General features: G+C 38.7%; 1 long non-coding RNA gene across 2 annotated transcripts in view; it reads right to left on the bottom strand.

Annotated features, from left to right (window-relative positions):
• LOC143644890 (uncharacterized) overlaps positions 1–27,268 on the bottom strand; it is a 119,906-nt gene that overhangs the window by 53,136 nt on the left and 39,502 nt on the right. The window lies entirely within an intron of this gene.

The raw sequence follows: 27,268 nt of genomic DNA, 5'->3' as shown, positions 1-27,268 counted from the left end.
TTCTAGTGCAGTCCCAATTTCAGAAAATGCTCTTCTTTTCAATAGAAACAAAATATTACTTATGCATTAAATTTGATGCAAATTTATAACTCTGAGAGACTTTTTCTATCCACAGACTCAAAATTCAGGGAAAAAGAGTCATCTGTGAATTCATTTATCTCCATCTCTGGTTAGAGAATTATTGTTGCTATTAAACTTAAGCATTTAGAAAATGTTTCTGTATAAGGGACATAAGCATGAATTCTAAGTTTTCAGTCCCTGGGCTCCCCAAAGGGAGCAACATATGGTAAGCAGGGTATAGGTTTACATTTTCATATTGAGACATATTGGGTGACCACAGTCCCTTTACCCACCCACCCCCTTTTTTTTTTGTCCCTTTACTCATAATCTACATATTAGGAACTGTTCATCTCTGTCCATACAACATCAAAATAATTAATCAGCTCAATTATTAATTAAATAGAATGAGGCAAGCCAGTTTGCCTTTGGCCGAAGACTGTTTGCATGAGAGACTTCCTGTAGTTGGTCCATCGTAGGCATGGCCTTCTAGCAGCTGCTGATGGAAGGCTTTTCGCTGACTCCCTGACGCAGCAACAGAAGGACGGATCTCAACCTTATCTTCTCTTCTACTTCGGGCATCACCTATCAGAAGGTTCTGACTATAACAGACCAGTCCATACAGCAAAAGCAGAGCATTCGTGATGGGCTTGGCAGATCTGTAGAATCAGTAGACCCAGTGGAGAGGGAAAGTATATTTTGGTTTTGTGGCCCAAACGTTTGGGTTTTATATATCCCTGAGAAGGAGCATGTGGAACTTGAAAACATCTTTTTGGGAAATTTGAGTTTTCTTTTTTGCTTAGGTTGTTTAAACTGTAAATCTATCAAGCATTTCGATCATTATGTTTCTAAATTTACTGATGCTGGGGATCCATTCAAACTTCTATTGGAAAATAAAAATAACTTGGTGGTGTGTATATTTTATTGTGGTGGTCATATAAAAAACATCATGTCTCAGTTTCGTAGATTCTTATCCTCCTATGTCCTATAAGTAAACAAATAACACTTTCTGGATTATTGGTAACCTCCATTATTGTTCCCGCGGTGCTAAGGCTGAACTTCAGTGCAAATGTCTTTGTAACGTGAACAAATAAGCAAACCCTCTCGACTGCGCTTGGAGGTAACAATGAATGGGTCACAGCTGCCCGGTCATCTAAAACTTGACACATTTAAAGGGGAATGGTCAGCCACACACCTGACTTATGTAAGACGTCACATTTGATATGTTGATGGGGCACTGTCAAGGAAAAGAATGTGTTCGGGAAATTCCAAATTGGCTTTCCTAGAACTAGGAAGCACTGGTTTATAGACATTTGAATGTACTTTTCCATGATGATGTCATGTAACTATTTCTTAGTTTTCCTTTTTCTTAAATGATCTCAATTCTGATCATTCTAAACCTTGGCTGTGTTTACATTTTTGGGGCTTTTGCATGCATTATCTCTTTTGCTCTTCACAGCTTCAATAATACTGTTATTCATTAGTCCACTTCACAGGGGTTAGGAGCCCACACTTTGAAATGAAATGGATGAGAATTTGAACTGTGGCCTTCTAATTTTCTAGCTATGTAACTGTGGGCAAGCTTCATAGCCTTTCTGAGCCTTGGTTTCCTAGTCTATAAAATGGGAATCACAATAATGCTTATTCCATAGATTGTGGTGGAGTTTAAATCAATAAAAGTGTTGAGCACAGTAGTTGGCTCATAGTAAGTGCTCAATAAACAACAGTATTTAAGGAGAGGGTAAATGAAATTTAGAGATATTCAAAGGCTTTTTGATTTCGAAGCCAAAGCTGTAGCCCTCTTATTTTGTTTACAAAGCAGCTGTCTGACAGGGTGACTCAGCGTTGTTTCTATCTACCTTCTGCCTGCATAACCATCAAATTAAAAAATCCACTCTTAACCAGTGGACTTCGCAACCTTCCATAGATACTGCCATAAAAGTCAATGGACAGTTGGGTCTTGTCCAGGTGTAGGAACATGTGAAAAAGGTAACAAGTCAAAAAGGCAACTCACTGAGAAAAAAGATTCTACAGATATGAGCTTCAGTCACAGCTCTTCGTCCTGGTAGAAGCTACTCCAAAAAGCAAGCTGTGGAATCGAGAAAGTCTCATGGTCTTTATATCAACATATTTTATAGTCTCCTTTTTAAATACACATCCTTAGAACACATGATGCAGCTATTCTGTTGGATTAAAGGGAAACATGCATTAGTAGGTAAGAGCCTAGGAAATTTTAAAATGGATTTCAGTCCCCTTAATTCATCATACATTTATTCTTTGCCATATCTGTTGAGAAAGTTTACGAATAAAACATTCTGGCACTCTAGTTCTTTGAGTTTTCTATTGAGTTTTCTCCCTTGAGTTATAAGTGGAGCTGCTGTCAGGAACAAAGTTGCTTGTTAACCTCTGTCCATCTCTGTTCCCGAGTCACTTCAGCTTAATTTATTTACCCTTTGGCTGCCTTCAACACACATTTGAGCCCTGCTGATATAATAATCAAAGGCAATAAACATATGGTCTTTTGTTTTTAACCTTGCACCCAGTATCACTGAAGTTCAGAAAATTGGGTCTGGGCCCTTGAGCTCTAAACCACGAAGTTGCTGGTTGGTCTCTAGTCCTGGAATCCTCAGAAACTGATGATGGCATTTCATAATGTCAAGTTCAGCATTTTATTATATGGGACTTCATAGGTGGTTTGGAGGAGGGAGGAAGGAATGGATACACCGGAGGAGAACTAAAAGGGGGAAAGAGATGGAATATGAATGTAGATACAGAGTCAATATTTAACTGACTCTTCCGTAGGACATTTTTTGAGTTGGCTGTTATTATTGCAGTGACTCTCAAAACAATAGCACCCAAATATTTAACCAAAAATATCTAGTGAAGTGTCAGTTGAAGGACATCTTTAATATTCTCAGTATAAAAGAATATTTCTTGGTTTTATAGGCAGTATTAAAGTGTTAAGCACCATCTGAAATTCTTCATGAAATAAACAAAAAAATTACAGCATAAGATTTGAGATTCTTCTTCAACCAGCACAAGGAAAACAACATATTCTAACTCAGGATATCTGAAGATGTCACATTTCTCATGTGGAAAAATAAGGAACAGAAATTAAAATAAAATTAAAGTTATCTTGGTGTTATTATTGTTGTTAGAGGAAAATTCCCCAGAACTTAGGCCTCTGTTTAGATTCTTTCTTCAACAGGAGACGCCTTCCAAAAAGAAAAGAAAAATAACAATTATATAGAATAATTGCAGAAGTCCGGTTGACAAGAGAAAAAGAACGCTGGTTATCTGGTTCTAAAATGGGCCCAGGTAGTTCTGTCTAAATTCAGGTCCTTTTAGTAAATAAGAATTTGCATTGTGCTTCATATATTTTAATCCAATACAGTTTCCTTAGAGATGACAAATAACATACAATCTCTATAGTGCATGGCTCTAATCCACGTAGATCAGGAAGCTTGCAGACTGTAAAGGGAACAGATAACAGCACCTCCTGTCTATAAGGACATGAGATTTCATGGCCTGGAAGGACATCTGTAGAATGGGCACCTGAAGGTCCACACAAGCTGCAGGAGGTGGGTCCTGGCACTGTTTCCAGTCCTACTCCCTGCTGTATTCCTACGATGTGCTGGGTGACTCAGGGGCTTGGTTTTAGCACACACAGACATTCTCCTCTGAGTTTCAAAAGTGGTTTAACATGCACTGAATTGAGTGGTTCGTGACTCAGGGAACAACTGTTAGGTGGCCAAAGAAAAATGATCTTGCCGTAATACTAGCCTGCAATCTGCTAGCTCCTTCCCACTGGAAATCTCAAAGATTCCAGAAGACCTCATCCCAGGTAGACAGCATCTCTTAGATATAGTTGCAGAAAGAAAATCCTAGAGCGACCCAGTGTACCTAGTTTCCTAGGATGCCTATCCAGCCTCACCACCCCCAAGTCAGAAACAGAATTAGTCTGAAAATCTCCTGGTGTGAGTTATTTCTGATGTAGGGAAATGATTTTTGCCAATACCTTTTTGTATCTCAATAGCCGCATCATCACAATCAGCAGCTGGTTTCTCAAACTGTCCAGATTAAGAAGATAGGCACCAAAAATCTCCTTAATTCACTCATCAAACTTTCCTGTACTTAAAGGTCACTTGAATGTCAAAAGAGAGTACTGATTACTGAAGTTAATGAATGGAAGATGGTAGAAGAGTCCAGTGTGAAAAATAATCTCTGGATAAAAAACAGGACTTTTTCTTCAATTGTCAAGTATCTTTCATCAGCACCAAATCCCAGTGAGGTTTTTCTTGTTTACCAAAACCAAGGGATTTTTTAGTTTGGAGACAAAGGGGTTGAGGAGGAAATAGGAGAGCCAGTAGCAAAATCCTTCTCTAACATGAAGGCAAAAATCTCTAAAAATGTAAATTTTGGAGTCATACACTTGGGATAAAATCCCAATTTTCACCAATTAACCATGTAACCTTGGGAAAGTTATGTCATCTCTGAATATTTCAGTTTTCTAATCTATAGAAGGCGGGCAAGACAGGCACCTACCACAAAGGGTTGCTTTGATGGTTAAATAAGTTAATGATGGTTAAATAAGTTGTGAAGCATTTAGAACAATGTCTGGCATATAATAATCATTCAAAATGTTAGCTAACATTACAAGAAGAGTTAAAAAATTTAAAAACTTTGATTGACTTTTATGCTGAATATTACTTGTAAAAATGAAAGTTCTGACCCTTCCAATGTATCTGCCCCACTTTTACAATTGCTTGGTCTCTCTATTACTCTCTTCCTATTCTAATTTTCTCTTACTCCTACTCTCTCACATGCAAATATGTAAAAGCACAAAGAATACTTACAGGAAAAGCATTATATCAGAATCTGTAAATAATACCATTAATTGTACGCATCATCTTGGTCATCTCTTTGTGAAACATACTTAACTTCACATGCCTTTTCAGAGATATCCCATTACTCAAATTATGGTGACTTAAGATGAACCTATGGGTAATAAATTATTCAGTTAACTAGGGACTTCCATTTTCAGGCATGATGGAGTAATTAGTACCTGCCATAAAGAAGTATAAAACTGAACAAAATATATGAAGCAAAATTTTTCACAGTTTGGACAATAGTCAGAGAAGGAATATGATCCCTGAGAGAAGGGAAACACAAGAAGTCAGCCCCATAATCACTTTCCTAGAAGTACCTTGAGGATGGTGGCAAAGAAGGATATCTGGAGCAGAGTTGATGATCAGTGCTCAGGATTCCTGAAGTGTCTGGAATTTGTGTGGTAGGTACCAGAGAGAAAGGAGTGGGAGAGAGAGAGAGGGAGAGAGAGATTGGGACCCAGAAATATGACTTTTCAGCTGAGCTCTAAACTGTGAATGCACAGGGAAAGACTATGGTGAAATCTGTTAGAGTATAATTATTGAGAAGCTCTGAGTAGAGATTCCAGAGACTGAATAGGTTAGGAGATGTTTACACAATTTTAAGAAAAACACTAGATAAGAAAGAAACAAAAATGATCCATAACCAAGAGAAAAGTCTAAAGAAACAGGTCCATACAACAGTGTACATTACATATTATTCACAATTGCCAAAAAGAGGCAGTAACCCAAGTATCCATCAGCAGATGAATTGATAACCAAATGTGGTATATACATACAATGGAATATTATTCAACCTTAAAAAGAAATGAAGTTTTGATATATGCCACGACATGGATGAACACTGAAGACATTATGTTGAGTGAAACAAGTCAGACACAAATAAACAGATATTTTATGATTCCACTTATATGAAATAGCTAGAATGTGCAAATTCACAGAGACAGAACGTAAAGTACAGGTTAGCAGGGATGGGGATTGGTAAGGAGAATAAAGAGCTAATGTATAATGGGTGTAGAATTTCTGCTAGGATGATGGGAAAGTTCTCATAAGTCGTGACAGTAGTGCAGCATTGTGAATATATTTGATGCCACTGAATTGTATGCCTGGGGGTGGCTGAGATGGGAAAGTTTATATGTTCCCACAGTTTTAAAAAAAGAGCAGCTAAAGAGACAATGAAGTTAGATGCAAAACATGATCCTGGGCTGGATCTAATAATGGCAGAGAAAAGGCTAAAAGAACATTATTGGGACATTTGGGAAAAAATGAAATACAGACTGTAATCTCTATATCAATGTTAAAAATTTTTAACTTGGTAATGGTAGGTAAGATGGTTACATAAGTGAATATCTTTGCTTTTATGAAATGTGCATTGAGCATGACATATACATTCTACCCTCAAATGTTTAGAAAATAGATAGAAAGATACATCTATAGATAGATAGATGGACACATAGACTGATACAACAAATGTGACAATATCCTAAGATTGGGAGATCTGGCTATCTGGAAGAGCAAGGTATGTTGGAGTTCTCTGTGTGCACTTTGTATTATTTTTGCAACTGTCCTGTAAATTTGAAATTATTTCAGAATAAAAAGCTTAAGGAAAAAAATAAAAGAGAAACAGAGACAGATATATAATACAGATGTTAGAATTAGTAGGCAAAGATTTTAAAACATGTTAAGAACTTAACGCAAAAGGTGAACAGATGAGAAATCTCAGTACAAAATGTAAACCATAAAAAAGAACTAAATGAAAATTCTAAAATTAAAAAAATCATTGAATGGGCCAATAGCAGATTGGACATTGAAAAAGAAAACATCAAAGAAATTGGAGCACAGAAAGTAAAAAGACTAAAAAATTGAACAAGTATCAGGGATCAGAGGAGCACTATAAAATGGTTTAACAAAGGTGTAATTGGACTCCCAGAAGGAGAAGAAAGATTGAGTCAGAACAGTATATAAAGAACAAATTAGCCTTTTTCCCCCAAATTTGATGAAAAATATCAACTCACAGAGCCAAGAAATTTAACAAACCTTAAGAAACAAAAACACAACTAGGCACATTGGAAAAAATTGCTGAGAGCTAAAGACAAGGAGAGAAAAATCTTTAAAATATCCAGATAAAAAAGGAACACAAATATAGAGAGAGAGAAAAAAAAATAAATTTCTGCTGACTTCTTATTAGAAACAATGAAAGCCAGAAGACAATGGAATGTCAAGTGCTGAAAGAAAAAAACTTGCTATTTGAGAATTCTATATCCAGTGAAAATATTCCTCAAAAAATGAAGGCAGAACAAACACATTTTTTAGGTAAACAAATCTGAGATAATTCATCACTAGCAGAACCGCACTACAAGAAATGTTAAAGAAGGTCTTCAACTGAAGAAGAACATATATAAAGGAGTGAAAAGATCCAATAATACATGTGTAAATACAAGACTTTTAATTTTCTAATTTCATAATTTCCTTAAAAATAATTGTGTAAAGCAAAAATAATAAAGTATGGTGTGGTTTATTATATTTGTAGAAGTAAAAATATGACAATAGCACAATGATAGATATGGATACATCTCTTTTTATTAGAGAAATTGTAGGTCTACAGAAAAGTCATGCAACACAGAGATCCCATTATTAAAATCTTGCACTGGACTAGTAGATACATTTGTTAAAACTGATGAAAGAACATTTTTATAATCTTACTATTACCAATAGTCTACGGTTTACCCTAGGATTCACTGTTTGTATTGTATAGTCCTATGGGTTTTCTTTTAAAAAAGTTTTTATTCTAGTAACATACATACTACCTAAAATCTCTCTTTTTAGCCACATTCACATATCTAATTCAGTGCTGTTAGCTACATTCACAATGTTGTGCCACCATCATCACCATCCATTACCAAAACTTTATTATCAATGGTATAGGTAAATCCTGTAAGAATCTTGCAAGATACATGAAGTGGTATCATATTAATTCATGGTTGACTATGATAAGAAGGCAATAATAATTCCTAAACCAACCAGGAAAAATAAAAAAACAATAAGGTATAGTCAAAAGCTAACAGAAGAGATAAAACGATACTAAAACATACTAAATTATTCTAAAAGGAGAGAAAGGTGGAAAAAACTGATATAAAAAATAGAAAATAAAGAACAAGATGGTAGACTTCAATCCAACTATATCAACAATTACTTTTAAATGTAAGCCAGTTAAACACTTCCATTAAAGACTGTAATTGTTAGTCTGGATTAAAAAAGCAAGCTCTAACTACATGTTAAAGAGTTATATTTTAAATATCAATAAACAGATAAGTTAAAAGAAAAAAGAATAAATAGGAAAAGATATAATGTGCAAACAGTAATTATAATTAAGCTGGAATATGATAGTAATATTGTTATGTTTTTACTTTTTTCTTTTTGTTTTTTATTTCTTTTTTAATGTAACATTGGTTTATATTAATATCAGACAAAGTAGACTTCAAGACAAAGAATATTACTGGACACAAAAAGGAACATTTAATAATGAACCACTTCATCAAGAAAGCATAATGATCCTACAGTGCTTCAAAATATATAAAACAAAAACAAACACAACTAAATGAAGAAATAATGTGACAATTGTAATTAGAGATTTTAACTTTCCTGTCTTAGTTATTGACAGAATAAGTAAACAAAAAATTTGTGAGAATATGTAAGATTTGAACAACACTATCAACCAGCCTAACTTAATTAACATGTATCAAATACTATACTCAACAACTTCAGAATTCACATTTTTCTCAAGTGCACAGATTTTCACCAAAATAAAACATGGGTGGTGCAATGGTGGTTCAGTGGCCGAATTCTTGTCTGCCATGCTGGAGACCTGGGTTTGTTTCCCATAGCTGGCCCACGTAAAAAAAAAAAAAAATACATATATATTTGAGATATATATATATCTCAAAGGAAAACAACAAAGTATGCTATCTGACCACAAAAGAATTAAAGTAGATATCATCGGTAAAAGGAAATCTGTAGTGTTTTCAAGTTGAATTTAATTCAAATTACTTTTAAATATATATATTTTAAAATATATATTAGACGTTGTGGTATTCAGTTAAAGCAATGCTTAGGGGGAAATTTTGACCTTTATATTCCTCTATTAGAAAAGGTTTAAGATCAATAATTTAAGATCAATAAATTAAGCTAGAAAAAGAAGAGCAAATTGAAGCAAAAATATCTAGAAACAAAAATAATGATAAAGGTAAGAACAGAAATCAATGAAACAAAAGATATAAAATCAAGAATATCATATGTTGGTTCTTTGAAAGAAATCAATTAAATCAGTACATTTCTAGGTAGAGTGATCAAGAAAAAAAGAAAAAATACAACTTAACAATATAAGGACTGAAAGAGGGACATCACTACAGATCTTTCAAACATTAAAAGGTTAATAAAAGATTATTGTGAGAAACTTTATGCCAATACATTTGAACATTTAGTTGAAGTAGAATTTTTGCCTGGACACTGACATGAGAAAAAATAGACAATCTGAATAGCACTATACTTGCACAAGAGATGGTATTTATAATTAAAAACTTTCTTCCAAAGAAATTTCTTGGCTGAGAAGTCTTTGCTGGTGAATTCTAACAAACATCAAAAAAAAAAAAAAAGTAATATCAACTTCATATAGACTCTTGCAGAGAACAGAGGCAGAGGGATTATTTCCCAATTTAGTTTATGAGGCTAGCATAACCCTGATACTAGCCAAGAATATTACAAGTAAAGAATACTATAATAAAAAAATACTATAATCCATTCTATTTCATGAACATAGAGAAAAATCTTTAACAAAATATTGGCAAATCAAATCCTGCAATATGTAAAAGTGATAATATGTCATGACCAAGCAGGCTTATTCCAAGAGTGCAAGACTGGTACAATATTGGAAAATCAATGCAATTCCCCACAGTTATAGCTCAAAGTAAAAACATCATGTGTGTCCATGTCCTAAAAAAAAAATAAAACACAACAACACCATGTGATTATCTCCATATATGCAGGAAAAGCACTTGACAAAATTCAATGGCTATTCATGATTAAAAAAGAAAAAAGCTTTAGCAAACCAGGACTGGAAGATGCCTTTCTCAACCTGATAAAGGGCGTGTATGAAATAACCTACAACCAACTTTCTCCTCCTCTACTAAAGTCAGGAACAAGGCATGTATGTCTGTTTGCACCACTTCTGTCCAACACTGTGCTGAAGATCCTAGTCAGAGGAATAAAGCAAGAAAATGAAACAAAAGTCATAACCTTTGCAACAAAAATAACTCAGACTTTTAATTCCCAGATGTCATTTCTATTAGAAACGAGACGCAGGCACAGTCACATTATTGATCATGTCACTGGCCACAAAACCCCAACGCCATGTAGACAACTGCCAAGAAACCTCCATGGTATTCGCAGACCACCTCTAGGATTTATGTCAAAACGGACACAGAGCACTCCTACAGAGGGATCTTGTGATGTAGTAGAAAGAACCCTGGACTAGAAGCATCCTACTGTTGGATTTGCCGTAGGAAGCCATGTGTGGTAGTTGGATTCAGCTGTCAACTTGGCCAGGTGAAGACACCTAGTTCTGTTGCTGTGGACATGAGCCAATGGCATGTGAACCTCATCTGTTGCTGATTTACATCTGCAGTCGGCTAGGAGGTGTGCCTGCTGCAATGAGTGACGTTTGACTTAATTGGCTGGTGCTTAAATGAGAGACTCAACGTAGCACAACCCAAGCAGCTCGGCATTCCTCATCTCAGCACTTGCAGCTCAGCCCAGGCCTTTGGAGATGCAGAAAGGAATCACCCCAGGGAAAGTTGTTGGAACCCAGAGGCCTGGAGAGAAGACCAGCAAAGACCATCCTGTGCCTTCCCACGTGAGAAAAAACCTCAGATGAAAGTTAGTTGCCTTTCCTCTGAAGAACTAACAAAATAAATCCCCTTTTATTAAAAGTCAATCCATCTCTGGTGTGTTGCATTCCAGCAGCTAGCAAACTAGAACACCATGTCACTTTGGGTCACTTACTTCATCTCATCTTTACCTCTGTCTTCATCTGTAAGATGGGAAACTTGGCCATTTCCAACTACAGATGCTAATTTTGATCCTGAATAGGCAAACATTTGTTAATCAATCTTCTGGTATGAAACAAAATCCAGATACTAGGAGCAATGCTTTCTCATTCCAGGGGAAAGGAGTCCTGAGGACACAGAGAACCCAGACTCAGAAATGAAAAACCCTTTGACCTTGTCCTGATGTCCAGATTCACAATCCAATTTACAACCACCGACGCCACATTTCCGTTTGGGTATCTCACGCTACACCTGGCTGAAACCAAGCCCTAGGTGCCCACTGCTCCCACATGGTTCTTGATCCTCCCTGTCTCAGTGAATGGCACCACCCTCCACCTCATTGTTTAGGCCAAAACCCCAGGATTCATCTTCCATTCCTTTGGCTCCCTGATCTTCCACACCTGATCCATCAGCATGGCCCAGGAGCTGTTATCTCCAAAATACATGAACGACGTATCTGCTTCTCACCGTGTCCATTGCTACCACCTCGGTCCAAGCTGACATCATCTGTTGCCTCCAGTAGCCTTTTAAGTGGTCTGCCCTGCTTACATTTTTTACCCTTCTTCAGTTCATCCTCCATCTACCAGCCAGAAAGGTACTTTTTAAAGCATAAGCCATAGCATATTATTCTTCTATTTAAATTGCCTCCCTCCCCCCAGTCCCCAAATGGCTTTTTAATTCATCTTGGAATTAAACCCAAGCTCAGGTTTACTTTCGACTGCAGCTGAGACCCTGAACAACATGGCTCCTGACTATTTCTCTGATCTCATCTTTTAGCCCTTTTCTCACCCGGCTCCCTACACCCCAGCTCCACCAGCCCACCGGCCCACTGGCCCTCAAAACAGCCAATCTCATTTCTGCATCAGGGCCTTGATGTTTACTGGACATGGCTGGCCCGGGTCTGGACACGGCTGGCTCCTGCTCTTCATCCGGATCTCACAGCAAGTGCTGCCTCCTCACAGCTGCCATCCTGACCCCCTGTCCAAAGCAGCCTCATACTAGTCCCTACCTCTTAACTCTATTTCACTTTAGTCATTCTCCTTTGCTTTGCTCCCCAATGCAGTCTGTACTTCTCTTCCTTATGCATCATCTGCCCCCTTCCCGAGCCTTATCTCTCTTGTTCACAGCTGTTTTCCTTAGGTGGAGCAATGCCTGGCACATAGATGCTCAAATCCCCTTGTTGAATGAATAAATGGGCCCTATCCTCTCAGGCTATCTGCCTCGCTTGAGTTGTCACGGAATCAGCCTGCTCCCATGTCAGCCCAGATCAGAGCCAGACCTCTTTCCAGAGATGCGAGTTTACTTCTGAAAGCAAGTAAAAACAATTGTATTATGCCCAGTATATTTATCATGCCTCACGTAAGTACCTGCTCTTTTCCAGACTTCGTGGATGCTAAGAAGAATCAGGCAAGTTTCCTACCCACCAGGCCTTACAATCTAATGAAGATAGACTAATAATAATAATATAATGGTAATACCTAACATTTCATAGATGCTTCACAGCTTTCAAATGACTTTTCTATAAATTCTATCATTTGATATCAAGGGAGTGACCTCTCTTTTTTTGGTTATGATTTCAACCAGAAAGGAGGCAGACAAAAAGATAGCAGATGGAAGTACCCTGATACAGTGGAAAGAACACGGAGCTCTGAATTTCCTAGAAGACTTACATTCATCAGTTTAAAAAAATCACATTAATGACAATAATATTAATCATTATTTACTAAGAACCTGTTATGTTCCCAGGCAGGTTTAAGCCATACAGTTCTCTCAGAACCATGATACAGTGATCTACCAGCTGGGTGGCCTTGGAAAAGTCAAGTCACCTCTTCGAACTCAACTTTCCCATCTGTAAAATGGTGAAAAATTCGATGATGGCTTTCAGAATTTAAAATAATACATGTTGGGTAATTGATATATGGGTGGCACAAAAAGACTATTATTTTAAATAACTTCCCAAAGTCAAATACTTTAGAGGAGTCTGTTGGCAACAAAGCAGGTGGCAGCTCCAGCCCAGCTGTCCACTAGCCCCCGACCAGAGCTATTTTGGTCACTGGAAAGCCTGTATCCTGGCTAGACCAGGATCAGTGAGGCTCCACATCCATCTGGGAGCCTGCAGACCGAAGACGGTGACGAAACAAAACAAAACAACTGACCACTCTGTTTAAAATAAATTGTACACTGTCAATTCTTAATTGACAGTATACAATTCTCCCGTATTTTACCCATTTAATGAACCAATCGAATCAATGCCACTGAGCTGCCACAAAGCTGACCCCAAGGAAGAGCCCTTCAACCAACAGGGGGCTGGGGGAAGGAAGGGCTTCATAAAAGAAGGGTCATTTGAGCTGGATCTGGAAGAATGGGTAAAATTTGACCCTGGGGTAATGAGGTTTCCCCCACAGAATGGACAATTCAAAAGCGCTGGATAATAAAATATATTTGGTGTCCAGTCTATACATTTTTTAAAGTAGATTTACCATCTGAAACTGTTTTCTTTGTTTTTGTTTTCTCTATCATTTAAAAAATGTTTTAATAATTTGCATTCCCTGCACATCCACCAAGTAAAGATATCAAAGGCTCTTTCAGAGTTACTTTACGTGTCAGGAGGAAGACAGGCAGGATTCATGATCCAACATAAAATATGTCAAACAGGTAGCCTGCATAGAAATAATAGAAAATCAAATACCCTGGGTTTTACGAAGGACCAAGTTTCAAATTCTTGGGACACTGGACTTCCCTGATGAACTTCCAAGAAAATGTGCTCATTGCCTGCCCAAGCGGTAATCTCTGAAGTGCTAAAAGTAGGCCCGCTGCAGGGAAAGCACCGCGTTTCTCTAGAAGGCCCTATAGATTCCCCAGGGGTTATTTATAGGCGAGAGACTGAAGGGCGAGTGCCCACATTGCGTGTGCATGCCGAGCCCGCTGCGCACTCCACTGACCGAGTGACAGTGAGAAAGTGTATCACGTTTGTTGGCACGAGTTTAAAGAGGCCTGAGAACAGTGTTTGCTAACCTTCTCCCCTCCTGCTGTAGGCCCTCCCACCCCAAACGTCCTGGAATGTCTTCTTTCTTGAAGAAGAACTCATCTTTAATGGGTCCCAACCACCTGCAGGTGTCATCTATAGATGATGAGGTGGGCACTTTGACTTCCATTTTAAATATGAGGAAAGTGAGGGTCAGAGGATTAAAATAGTGCATCCAAAGTCATTCAGCTAACAAGCGTCAGAGTGTAAGTTTGAACCCACGTCTGCCGACACTGCTCCTTCTAAGTCTTCCTAAGACCCCTTCTGACCCAGTTGTATGAAGCCACGAATTGACCAGAAGTCAATGCCTGCCATTCACTGGCTGGATCCCTGTCTGCTCACCTACTCTGCCTTATTGACAGTGATCCTTAGTCACCAAATTATGTGCCTAATATTAGGTCAGATGATGAGGATATGTGGCTGCATAAGACATCTCTGGCTTCAAAGATCTCATGTGGTAGTAAGGAATTCACAGTTTTATCCTGGATCTCCAAATATTTTTTAAAATCCCTTTATATTGGAATCAAGCCAACCGAACAATAATGGAACAAGTCAAGTGGCAAAGAGGGAAAAATAAACTGAGAAAGGGATCCTGTAGGAAACATGGGTGGGAAAACCATAGTCCAAAAAATTTTGTCCAGGAACAATTAGGAAACATGACCCTCATTTTACCTTTTGCCACCAACCCTGCAAAACAGGATCAGAGCTGTGTACAGGTGGGTGAGGGATTTCACCTGTCTGGATCTCCTTTTCTTCCTGTGACTAATTGCTCTGGTTCTACATGTGTATCTCAGAGTTGCTAACAAGGACCCCATCAAACCCATGATGTTGGTCGCCATGTGGTATGACCCCTCATTTCACGAACGGGGAAATTATTTCCAGGGAGGGAAAGTGACTTCCTTAAGCTGCCAGGACTGGTTAGTGGCACAGCTGGGATTAGAAGCCATGTTTCCTTGCCAAGTCAGAGGTCTTGTTTGCTTTATCAAGGGTGTGGAGTCTGCAGGAAATGAAATCAGGAACATCATCATCATCACAGTTTTCATTTGTTGAGGGGCTGTTGTAAAAAGGGGCTGTAAAGATGTAACTTTGAGATTTGAAACATCAGAGGACCCTGATGAGGCAGTAAGAGGAGATCTTATTCCCATTTCAGAGAAGTGATAAGATTTTCCCAATGTCACACAGCACTTAACAGAGAGAACACAGACCCAGATTTTTATTCTGATAGAAAATTGGGCATAAATCCACCATTCTTATAACCCATACCACTGAGTTTGAGGCAAACAGAGACACAAACTTGCTCTTTGAGGCCTTCGAGAAATAGCAAGGCCTTCTGTAGCAGGACCATCTGGCTTCATCTGGAAGTGAGATAGTCTTCAATAAAGGGACCTGCTAGCTACCTGGAGCAGACAGAGCCCTTTATGCAACCACCTCGCACCCGCCCCCGCCAGCCCCTTTACTTCAACTCTCATTTTAACTACTTTCTAAAGTGCTTCACTGTTTGGAACAACTTTTCTGAAAACAATTTGGCAATGATTTAGCTTAAGAAATAATTAGGGCTGTTCACAAAGACTTAGCTACAAAGATTTTCATTGCTGCATTGCCCATAATAGCCGAAAAAAACAAAAAGCGTTGAAAAATTTCCACCAAGAATGGATTAGTTAAGTAAATCCAGATACAGTAATATACCGGGGTACTTTTGGCCATTTAAAATTATGTCGTAGGGAATATATAGTACATGAGACACGGTTCTCAATATGTTAAGTGAAAAATGTAAATATGAGCCTTTTTTTAGAAAAGAAAAAATAAACACAGACAAGGTGCTAGCTCTGAGCGGTAAGATCATGGGTATTTCTTCTTCTTTTTGATTAAGTATATTTTCTAATTTTTCTCCAAAGAAAATGCATTGCTTTTTAAATTAAGAAAATGTTATTTTTACTTTTTAAAAATGAGCACTTTCCTCTCATCTTAAAAGGAACAGCACTTCACCTTCCTGATGGCCAAATCAGCAAGAACCTCAGTTACTGCCCAGACACACTCCATGCACTCTAGATGCGCTGAAATGGACAGGGCTTGTTTCCACTGCATTAAACAGTCTCAGACCGCTGTGCTCTCTGAGTTTGCAGAACTGCATTTCACAGCCTTTCCCTCACATTCGCAAAATCCAGCTCCCCCATCCCATCACTATCAGTGCGCTTTACCCACAGTTTCTACCCCACAACTTCTGATCAGAAGTAAGCTGGAGAATTAGACAATCAAACTCTTTGATTTATAAAAGAAATGTAGATGAAAGCCGTTGAGAGACTATGGAGTACTATACAAATCTCCAATATACTACGACTATTCAACATTTCAATGTTATTTTGGATATGCATTTTTTGTTATTGTGCCTTTGTTTCCTCCTCTGCGGAGTGGAGGCAGTAGCAGAAGTACTGTTACGTGGTGGCTGTGAAGATGACATGAGTTATTATTTGTAAGGCACTTAGATCAGTGTCAGGCATATAGTAAGTGATCAGTACTTGTTGTATAAATGATAAATAAATTATTGGGCTCAAGTAAAAATGCCTGGGCCCTGAACCAGAGCCTTTCATATGAGTAAAGGGAATGAGCTTTAGGACATGCTCTCTGGCATTTACCTACTTGGAGACGTTTATGTTTTTCTTCCTGTTTATCAGGTCTTTATACCAGGTGGTGCTTCACAAACACACACACACACACGTGTGCACACACACACACACACGGTTCCACATGCCAGCACACCCATCATCCTTTCTCTTTTCTCTCCACTATGATCCCCTGCACTCTCAGAGCCAAAAATTCACCAAAGGAAGCCAGACAACATAGGATATGATGTCACTGTGAAATGTCTCAACACAGTAATAGCAAAGATAATAGTAAGTGCTCTACCATGCTTTGAATAGTGCAACTCACACTTTACAGAGACAGCAAACAAGGCCTAGAGAAGCTAAATAACCTGTCCAAGGTCACACAGCACTATTCATACTGGCTCCCAGTATGAAAGACATGTAAGTTTTCAGTCATCCTACTGGCACGTGGGTTCATATAATCCCCTGGAAGAGGCTCAGGCAGGACGAGTATTAATTGCTTGGCCGCATCCGGGAGGCCCCAGTGACGTTGGTTTGGCTTCCTCTCCCTTTTGCACAAAGCACTGACCATCCTAACCTGGTTGAGGAATCACTGGGGCACAGGAAGCTTCTCCAGAGACCCCTGCTTAGTGGTCTACGCAGATTACCCTGGGAGGCAAAAGTCCCACGTTTGAATCCTGTCTCTTTATCCCATGTGGCTGGGTAAGCGCAGTGGTGTTTTCAACTCTTCAAGCATCGGGCTTTTTATATCCAAATTAGGGACAGTGATAACTGAGTCTGTTGCGAGGACCAAATGCATTAATGCTTGGGAAAGTGTCTTATAAACCTTCAAGGACCATATTGACAGGAGGTGGAATTATCATTGACTTGAAAACTGTCCTCCAATGATCCTCAGCTCTCATGACACAGTCTCTACTGACTGTGCTTCCATTCATACACCCCCAGACAACGTCCGAGTTGGGGTGCTCTGGGTGTGACAGGCCCAACGTCAGATTCAGCTGAGTTACCCTCCAAGTCTTCAAAGCACCCAGTCTGCAGAAACATGCCTGAATTGTGGCAATCGTGGGTACACACAGACAGGAGGGAGAGTTTCTTCACTGAGTAGATTAAATTGATTAAATAGAGACTGTGAGAGCTCCCTCCTGAAGCTATTATAAAATAGAATAGGTCCTTCTACCTTGAATGTTTCCGAAATTGACCTGAGCGGAGGCAGAGGTTTGGATGGAATCACCTAGGGTCCTTCCCACTTGCCTCCAGCTGTGGTAGCATGGCTCTCGTGTTCTTTGTTCAGTGTCCCCAATCATCCTTGTTTAGATGCTCTGCACATCTCCTCCTTTACGTCCACTGAATTCACAGCACCAAAAGCAACTCATTAAGATGCTCTAATTTCTTTGCTATATTTTCAAGTACACATGGTCTCCAAAGAAGCATATATCCATAATATACACTTCAGAATGCAAGGGACAGTGGCACTCAATTTCTCTAGAAAGTCTGTATTTATTATTTATGATAATAAAAACTTTACATTTATATAGTGCTCTATATCTTTCAGTATGCTTTATTTTATTAGATTTCAGAGCAAATGTTGTGACCCAGAATTGGGGATTGAATCAAATCCCCCCAAAAAGGCATGTTCAGATCCCAACCCATGGTCCTGTGGATGTGAACCATTTGCAAGCAGGACCTCTGAAGATGCTACCAGTTAAGGCGTGCCCAAGCAGAACGAAGGTGGGCCTTACACAATATGGCTGAAGGCCTCATGAGCAAAGGAAATAAGGAAGAGAAGCTATGAAAACAGCCAGAGCTGGAAGCCAATAGCACCAGAAGAGAAAGAAAACACCACCATGTTCACTGCCATGTGACGGACAAGCCAAGGCATCCCAAAGACCGCTGGCCGGCCAGAAGATACTGATCCCGGGAGGAAGTAAGTCTTCTACTTTTGAAACCATGAGCCAATAAATTACCAGTGTTTAAGCCAACCCATTGTAGGGTATTTGTCTTAGCAGCTAGAGGAAACTAAAACACATGGATAGGTAATTATTATCATTCATATTTTATGGAAGCAAAACTAAGATGAAGACATCTAGCCTTCAGATGGCACAGTCATCCAGGAACATAGCAAACTTCTGGATCTAAGCTCTTTCCACTACTCCCAGAAAAATCCACTTTCATTCCAAGGACCACCTAAGACAGAAATGGGATGAGAAGGGGCAGGGAATTCAGGCCAGTGCTCAAAGGGCTATTTATCTTTCCAGTCACCAGAAATCCCAGGAAATTATCCCTAACCTAGACCTGCCTTCCTGTAACAAGACATTTTATCCATTCTACACAGAAAACCTGGCCCTGTGGTACTAACTTACCTGGGACTCTAGCATGCACAGCAGCTCCCAAAAGCCAATCTTGGAATCTCCTCTTGGCTAAGATTGCCCCTAGAAAGAAGACCTCTCTCTAGGGAGACTATGTTTTCATTCTGCCTTAGCACTCACACAATTAACAACCTGCTATGGTTGCAGAAGGGCAATTGTTTCTGCAATAGGAGATATAAAATCGTTTCATTGTAGAGTACATTGTGGCTAAGAAGTTGCTGAGAAAGTTCTCAATTTTAAGCAGTTTCAGATACATTTAGCAGGCAGAGAAAGGTCTCATAAACTACATTCTAAATAGAAAGCTGAGATTCTTACTGGAGTGTAAACTGACCCACACCCCAGATCCGGGGGTGGGGGGGTGGTTGTAGAATTACTGCATTAGACTAACTCATTAGAAGAATCCTGTCCTTGATATGGGTGGTAGTGATGGAAGCCTTAGCTATAACTATTGTTTTCTCATCTCTGAACTTCAATTTTTTTATTGCATTATTTTATTAACGACAGTATCTGCCTTCAGTTTACTTCTGTGTCCCTTAAAAAATAAAAACAGGGCCATGGTGGCTCAGCAGGTAAGAGTGCTTGCCTGCCATGCCTGAGGACCCGGGTTCGATTCCCGGTGCCTGCCCATGTAAAAAAAAAATAAATAAATAAATAAAAATTAAAAAAATAAAAACATGCTAAAAGTCACAAAAACAAACTAAAGTACACAATCTTCAGCAACTCTGCATTGAGCAAATTTTAAAAATTCCAACAATAATGACTCTCTAAAACAAATGGACTGTTCCCCCACAAGCCCATTAATGCTATTTTAACATTGTCCTTCTTTACAGAAAAATAGATGTCTAGTTAAATTGAAAATTATTTGCCCAGAAATTTTTGAGCATCTCAAAATTCAACCAATCTAGGTCAAAGTAAGTATACACCCATATATGATAACAAACGCTCAATAATTTGAAAGAGGAAAATAAGAGATTATTTGAAATTCAGATTATAGTTAATTGAAAAGGAAAACAGTTTTTTCAAGTACAGAGTATAATACAAAGTAAGATATAGGTGAGCATTAATAAGGAGAATGAAACATGTAGTTGAAATATTACAATTCAAAGTAAGCTTGTGTCACAGAATAACGGATGTTAACACAAAAACTCCATGTTATTTCATTCATTTCAAATATTCCTCAAACAGCATCACAATTTTTAAATATCAGCCACAATGTAACCAGGTTAGTAGTCAGTTATTATGTATATTACTCATAGTAACAAACGCTAGATTGTGTCTACATTTTCAGAAGCAAATTTGGGTTAAATTCTCATATAACTTTTGCCAATGAGCTACTATCAATATGGGAAAATATTGATCCGATTCTTTACAGATACTTTTAAAATCAGAAATAAGATATAAAATAAAGTTTTATGTAAGTGTAATGTATCATAATTGGGGCATAGTTTGCATGCGATCCCTACCCCCCTAAAAAAACAAAACCCTCAATCACTAAAAACAGAATGACCCAAACCAAAGAAAAAAGTTTTTGTAAATAAAAATTAAGCCATGGAATTTCAAAGTGCAAATAGTAACTATTCCAAATTTGTTTCTATAACCCATCATTTTTCAGTATCTTTCTTTAAGCTGGCCAGCAAATGTGTGCTCTCAGGATACGAGCAAATACATGTCTCCTTCTGCATTGGTTCTCCTACTTGGGATGAAACTGTTTTACAAATTAACATAATTCCTGGATATTCTTTTAAAAGAGAATGAAAGCCACAGCACCCTAATAGGACACGGTGCTTGGGAACTGCACAATAGAAATAAAATCACAACCTAAATCTCTTTTTTTCTTTAAAAAAATAAGGCTAAGGAAAATAAAATCACATTTGTATAGCACCTTCCATTCAAAAAGATTTCAAAGTTCACTAAATTAAGATTTGCTTAACTTATTGTGCTCATTCCTGCAGGAGAAATATGAACTCTGATTAACAGAGAAACCATACTTCAGATGTTACTATCCTTCTAGGATCAAGAAATTAAAAAAAAAAAAATCACAGTAGAAAATATCAAGTGGAGTCAATTGCAGCTGCACGTCCCTGGATTAGCTAGACTAGTATTTTGCCCGCCTTGCTGCATGGAGCTTTCCCAGGGGAGGAGCTGGGTGTGCACAAAGCCACCCAAACTCTCACACCCAGCTTCATCGTGTTTGCAAAAGAGTTTCCTAGAGTCTCCAATGAAGGAAGTCTTGTCTTTGAAACTAAACAACCTATCCAGCGTTGCATCTGTAATCCTGGCCCTTCAGACAAGTACTGGAAAATAATGAGCCGAAAACTAGAGCCAGAGAGGAAACGATCCCTCCTGCTCGACAAGGGAATACTCAGGTCCAGAGGCAAGGCTCTACCTTTGCATGTGCTCTTGTGTGTCTTCCCATCTTGCTGTAATGCCCAGAATTACCGCAGCCAAGACGGTGCAGCTGTGTCACGTGAACTCGGACAGCCTGGGGTCATTTATACTGCCCCAGTCCTCATCGATCACCCTGAAATAGTATCGCTGCCTTTCAAGACAAAAATCCCCTTGGCCCATTCTTCCTTCACACATTTATTTATCCAGCAAAAATATACTGAGTTGTGCTATGTGCCAGGCGCTGTTGTAGACACTGAGGATACAGTGGGTTTTAAAAAAAAAGCCCCAAATCCCTGCTCTCATGGAGTTTATGATCTTCTTTCTCAAGTTATTCTTGTCCAAGAAGAACATCCCACCAAATTGCACAAAAGAACCAATGTGAGTGTGAGTGTGGGTGTGTGTTACTGATAAACTGCATTCACACTGTACCTTGATTCTACAGGCTTCTCATTTTTTAAAGACATTATCTCCCACACCAAACAGTTATCACACAGAAATGGAAATGGATACAGGCTTGGGTCAAAACATGAACTTTGTATTTATATGTCCTCATATGGTTTGAAATGTTACAATGAACACTACGCCTTTTGTATTGTGTGTATTACTTTTGTAACTAGATGTCCTTCTACAAAAGATTTGTTTAACTGTGTCACCAGTTTCTCAATATTCCTGAGAGACTGAAGCAAGACAGTTGAAGGTGAATAAGGTCTGGAAAAAAATCTGAGTAAAAAGGAAAGAACAGATCTGCCTTACAGAAACCCTTTCCCCAATGCCTAATGAAAGAGCAAAAAAGTTCACTCGCTATAACCAACAAGGAAAAGGGCACAGCCAATACTGTATGGTTCAAAAAGTGGCCCCTGAGAAAAGAATAGATTCTGGGTGGAGTTGGGGGGACACCCCGACACCTCAGAAGCTGTGCTAGTAAGCCAAGACAATTCTGAGAATTCTTACTTAAAATTTCAAATCTGGTGAGAAGTAAACTGAGAGAGAAATAGCACAAACAGCTGCTTTAGAGAAACAGCAGAAGTGTACGAGGAGGCAATTCCCTTTAGCAGAAGTGGCAACCCCAGGGCTGGGGTCTGAAGCTGGAGGAGGGTTGCTCAAGAGCAGAAGGTACACCCACCATGCACCCATGCTAGGGGACGTGAACACTGGTGCAGGACAATTAACAAAATCTCAGACCAAGCCCAAGCTGTCTAACAAGCACTGCCTGAAATGAGTTGTCCTGTCCCCTCCTCTCAGGCTATAGAAACTGTGAACCCTAGAGAAAAACACACAATACCGTGAAAGGGGACTCAAAGGCTCCCTAGGACTGCAAGAGTGAATAGTTGAAAATATATGGGTGGAACTGCTGAAGCCTGATCAGTTAAAAAGAAATGGAATGGCACCAGTGCAAGTATACTCAAGACACACACATACACACATACACACAAGCATGCAAAAGACACACAAGTAGCCAGCCTAGAAAATATAACTCAAGGAACAGAAGGAATTCCCCACATATGCACTGTGCTGGTTTGAATCTGTTGCGGACCTCAGAAAAGCCATGTCCTTTAATCCTCATTCAGTATTGCTGGTGGGAGCTTTTTGATTGTTCCCATGGAGATGTGACCCACCCAATTGTGGGCAGTAGCTTTTGATTAGATGGTTTCCATGGAGATGCGTCTCCACCCATTCAAGATGGGGTTACCTACTGGAGGAGCCCTTTAAGGGGGAGCCATTTTGGAAAAAGCTTTACAGCCACCAGAGCCCACGCAGCCAGAGACCTTTGGAGACGAAGAAGGAGAACGCTCCTGGGGGAGCTTCATGAACTAAGAAGCCTGGAGAGGGAGCCAGCAGACCTCACTATGCTCGCCATGTGCCTTTCCAGTTGAGAGAGAAACCCTGAACGTTATCAGCCTTCTAAAACCAAGGTATCTTTCCCTGGATGTCTTAGAGTGGACATTTCTATAACCTTACTTTAATTTGGACATTTTCATAGCTTTAGAACATGTAAACTTGCAGCTAATAAATTTCTCTTTTAAAAGCCATTCTGGGGTGGGCCACGGTGGCTCAGCAGGCAGAGTTCTTGCCTGCCATGCCGGAGACCTGGGTTCGATTCCCAGTGCCTGCCCATGCAACAACAACAACAAAAAAAGTCCTTCCATTTTTGGTTTATCTCTTTCCGGCAGCTTGCAAACTAGAACATGTACTTAACTAAAAAATAACCTAGTCAGAAGATGAGTTCATAAGATGGTAAAACCAAAGAATGGGATGAAAACAAACAGCAGATCTGAGAAAACAAGTGAATGCCAAAACAATATCATTTAAAATTTTATAACTAAATAAAAACACTGAGGAACAGAACAGACATAACTGAAAATAAATTAAATTTAATGAATAAAGGATTAAAGTAATCAAAGTGTATGTGTATCAAAGAGATAAATAAATTAAAGCAAATCAGGGATAAGCTAGTAGACATGGAGGAAAAAATGATAAATAATCATAACAAGTGGTATCTTTAAAGCAGAAAACAACAAATAAAACAGAAAAAAGTATTAAAAGACATAAGAAAATTTACCTAAGAAAATAGCAAAAAATAAGTAGAGCTAATTATGTTCCAGACGCTAGTCTTTACACTTCATGTATATTAATTCAAATTATCCCAATAACTCAACAACTCTATGAAGTAGATATTATGATTATTTACATTTTACAGATAAGAAACTGAGGCATAAAGAGAGTAAGTAACTTCCTGAAGTCTTACAGCCAGTAACATTAAGCCAAATAAAAGTAAATCTATCCAAAAGTACACCCCATGTTCTGGGGTTATTGAATATAAAACTCACAAGTCACAACAATAGGGACAAAAATTTTTTAGACATCCAGTTGGAAGAAATAAATCCGCTACATTGGGAAATAATCTCACTGACATCTGCTTTCTCCACAACAACATTCAACGCCAGAAAGACAATGGAGCCATAACTGCTCAGCTCCTCAGAAACAAAGCATGACTCATTCAAATATAAAGGCAATATATATTTTCAAAAACAATGAAATAGTACCAATGAGCTGGTTTAGAAGATTAAAAATGTTTCCAGTGAAATGCAGCCAATTAAACAAAAAATCCAAATAAGAACTCAAGAATGGAGGAGCTATGGTTCAAAAATGTGGTAAAAAGAATGAATGCTAGACAATAGTTACGAATTATGACCACATAAAAGAACAGAAATGACACAAAACTTGATAATGTACTACTACCATTAATATAACTTAATATCAATAACAAAATAATGTGAGATAATAAAAATTAGAATGACTGAGAAAGAGGTGGGAGCAGGTAAGAGTGTTAAGTCCTCAACTTGCAAAGCAGGGAATAAATACTGTCTAAAATGGAATCATTTAAAATAATAATTTCAGGTAAACATTAATGTCTACACCCTTCAAGGTATTTAATAATTTCTTCTTAACATTAGAAGGGATATTTTAGGAAATATCTCCTGTGATAAATATTTATTTGAAGTTTAAGTAATCCTTTCACTTTCATTTTCTTCTTTCAATTTAAGTAAAATGAAATGCAATTTTTTTGTTTAAAATAGTAGGTAGTGTGTGATCCCATTTTATATGAGAGTAATATCTTACGTGTTTATCTCCATCTAGCCATCCTTCCGTCCGTCCATCCATCCATTCACCCGTCCATCCATCCTTCCAACCATCCATTCACTGATCTATTTATACAGTATGTACCTAGAAAATCTTTAAAATCATAAACTATTTTAAAAGTATAAACTATTTTTAAAACAGAAACAATAAAGTAATTTTTTTAATAAAGAAAGAAAGCTAGAATCATGGATTTGGGAAACTGGATGGGACTTTACAACCCCCCCTTCTTTTATATGGCAAAAAAGTCCAAAGAGATTAAGTGCTAAGGGTCACATGGCTGCAGTAATCTGAGCTAACCTTTGTCCCATTCCAGGTATTCCAATCTTCTATTAAGAATTTAAGCAGTGCATAAAAGCATAAAAAAGAAAGTTAAAAATAAAAATCACACTAAGATCCACCATCCAGAAATAACCATCATTAGCATTAGGTGAGCATCATTCCAGAGACATTTTTATCCAGATACCCAGAAATAAGAATCCGTGGACGGATGTAGGTAAAGGAGGATGTAGATAAAGGAGATAGAAATAAGATTACAAAAATGGAGTAAGAGTATATGGGCTATTTACTTGACCATGGTATTTTCAAAAGTGATATAAGGAATCAGTTGTAGAGTTGGCAATAAAACCCAGGCTTTTAAATATACAGTTTCAGGTCCATCCCCTGAAGTACTTGTGCTTCACTGTGTGACCCACGCACGTTGGGTAGACACGGAAGCACAGCCCCACCTCCACAGATGCACACACGCCTACTTGCCTGGTAATTCTGAGGTCTTCCTAAAATCTGACTGAGCCTTGTCTGCACCCACAGAGGGATCTTCGCCTGGTTTGTCACACCCTACTCTCACATGGAAGGCATGATACAGGGATGGCAGTTTTAAAAGAAAGGGTAGCTGAAGCCAAGTGGGTTACTAGAGGAAGAGGGTTTAGGGACAATGACGTAGGCAGGAAGAGTGCCAAAAAGCACAGCAAGAAGGCAAGAGAGCTGCAGGATGGCATGAAGTAAAAGAGGAGTATGTCTCCTCTCCCCCACAAGGCAACAGAAAGATACTTTCCTATTTCCTACTGGCATGGACTAGCATGGGCGGAAATGGGAACAAAAGAAGAGTGAATCAACTTCACTGAAGTCAAGTTTGGCAGGAGAAAAGACCCCAGCCCAAGAACCTAATTCAGAGGGTTAAAAACAAGATTTTATCAGTGAGGGTTACCTTTAATCCAACCAGGACAAGATGGTACCTGGATACCTGACAGCTTCAGATGGCCCATCTAAAGGAATCACTCTCTTAGAGGAAGCTAAATCTTCTGCGCCCTGGGGCAGGAGGTACTATCTTACCTAGGGAAGCAGTTCAGAAGGACATTACTTGGCTCAGGAGAACAAAACCAAGACACTAACTCTGGGCGAAGACATGGGATATTCGGAGACGATTCTTTCACCCAAGCCATTAGCCTTTTGTGCCCAAGGAGGGACACTTCATAACACCCCCAACAGCAGGATATCCAAACACGTGGCTGCTCTTTGTAGTTATTGCCCAGTACTGGGTATTCTGAGTTCTACAGAGAAGCCTAACTAAGCCCACAGTTAGGCTTCCTTGGACCCAGGCTCAGTTACCACATGAATAATGTCATCATAATTGAGTTTCTAGGAAGCGGGGTCACTAACGTCTTGGCATCCCTTGGAGCAATAAAAAAAAAAAAAAAAAAAAAAAGCAAGAGATCTTTCATAATGACCAGAACTAATTTGAGCCACCTTCAGACCCCCTGTTTCCATTCTCTTGCTCTTCCAAACCACTCTCTAATATGATCACCTCCTCTAGTCTAAAGCCTTCAATGGCTCTCCAATGCCTTCCTTTGGAATCTAGTACAAAGTTCTTTGCTCAGCATTCAATGTTCTCTATCGTCTGTACCCCCACTGTCTTTTTAGTTTCCTTTTCCTGCTCATCATTCCAATCAGCCAATGCTCCAATCAGAATATATCACCCAACATTTCCAGAATATACCATACATCCACCACCCCAGGCTTTTATTGTGGAGTTCCTGAAACCAGGCATGCCCTTATTCATTATCTTTCTATCAAAATCCTACTCGCCTTACAAGGAGAAGCTCACATGCCACCCACGCTCTGACCGCCCATTGGAATTAAGCATTTCTTCCTTTCAGATGTCACAGTATTTTGTTTTGACCTCAAGTCAGCACTTAATTCATTT

This window comes from Tamandua tetradactyla, chromosome 8 (genome assembly GCF_023851605.1).
Source record: "Tamandua tetradactyla isolate mTamTet1 chromosome 8, mTamTet1.pri, whole genome shotgun sequence".
NCBI classification, from domain to species: domain Eukaryota; kingdom Metazoa; phylum Chordata; class Mammalia; order Pilosa; family Myrmecophagidae; genus Tamandua; species Tamandua tetradactyla.
The sequence above is the reverse complement of the archived record's forward strand: the minus strand, read 5'-3'. Positions and strand labels throughout refer to the sequence as shown.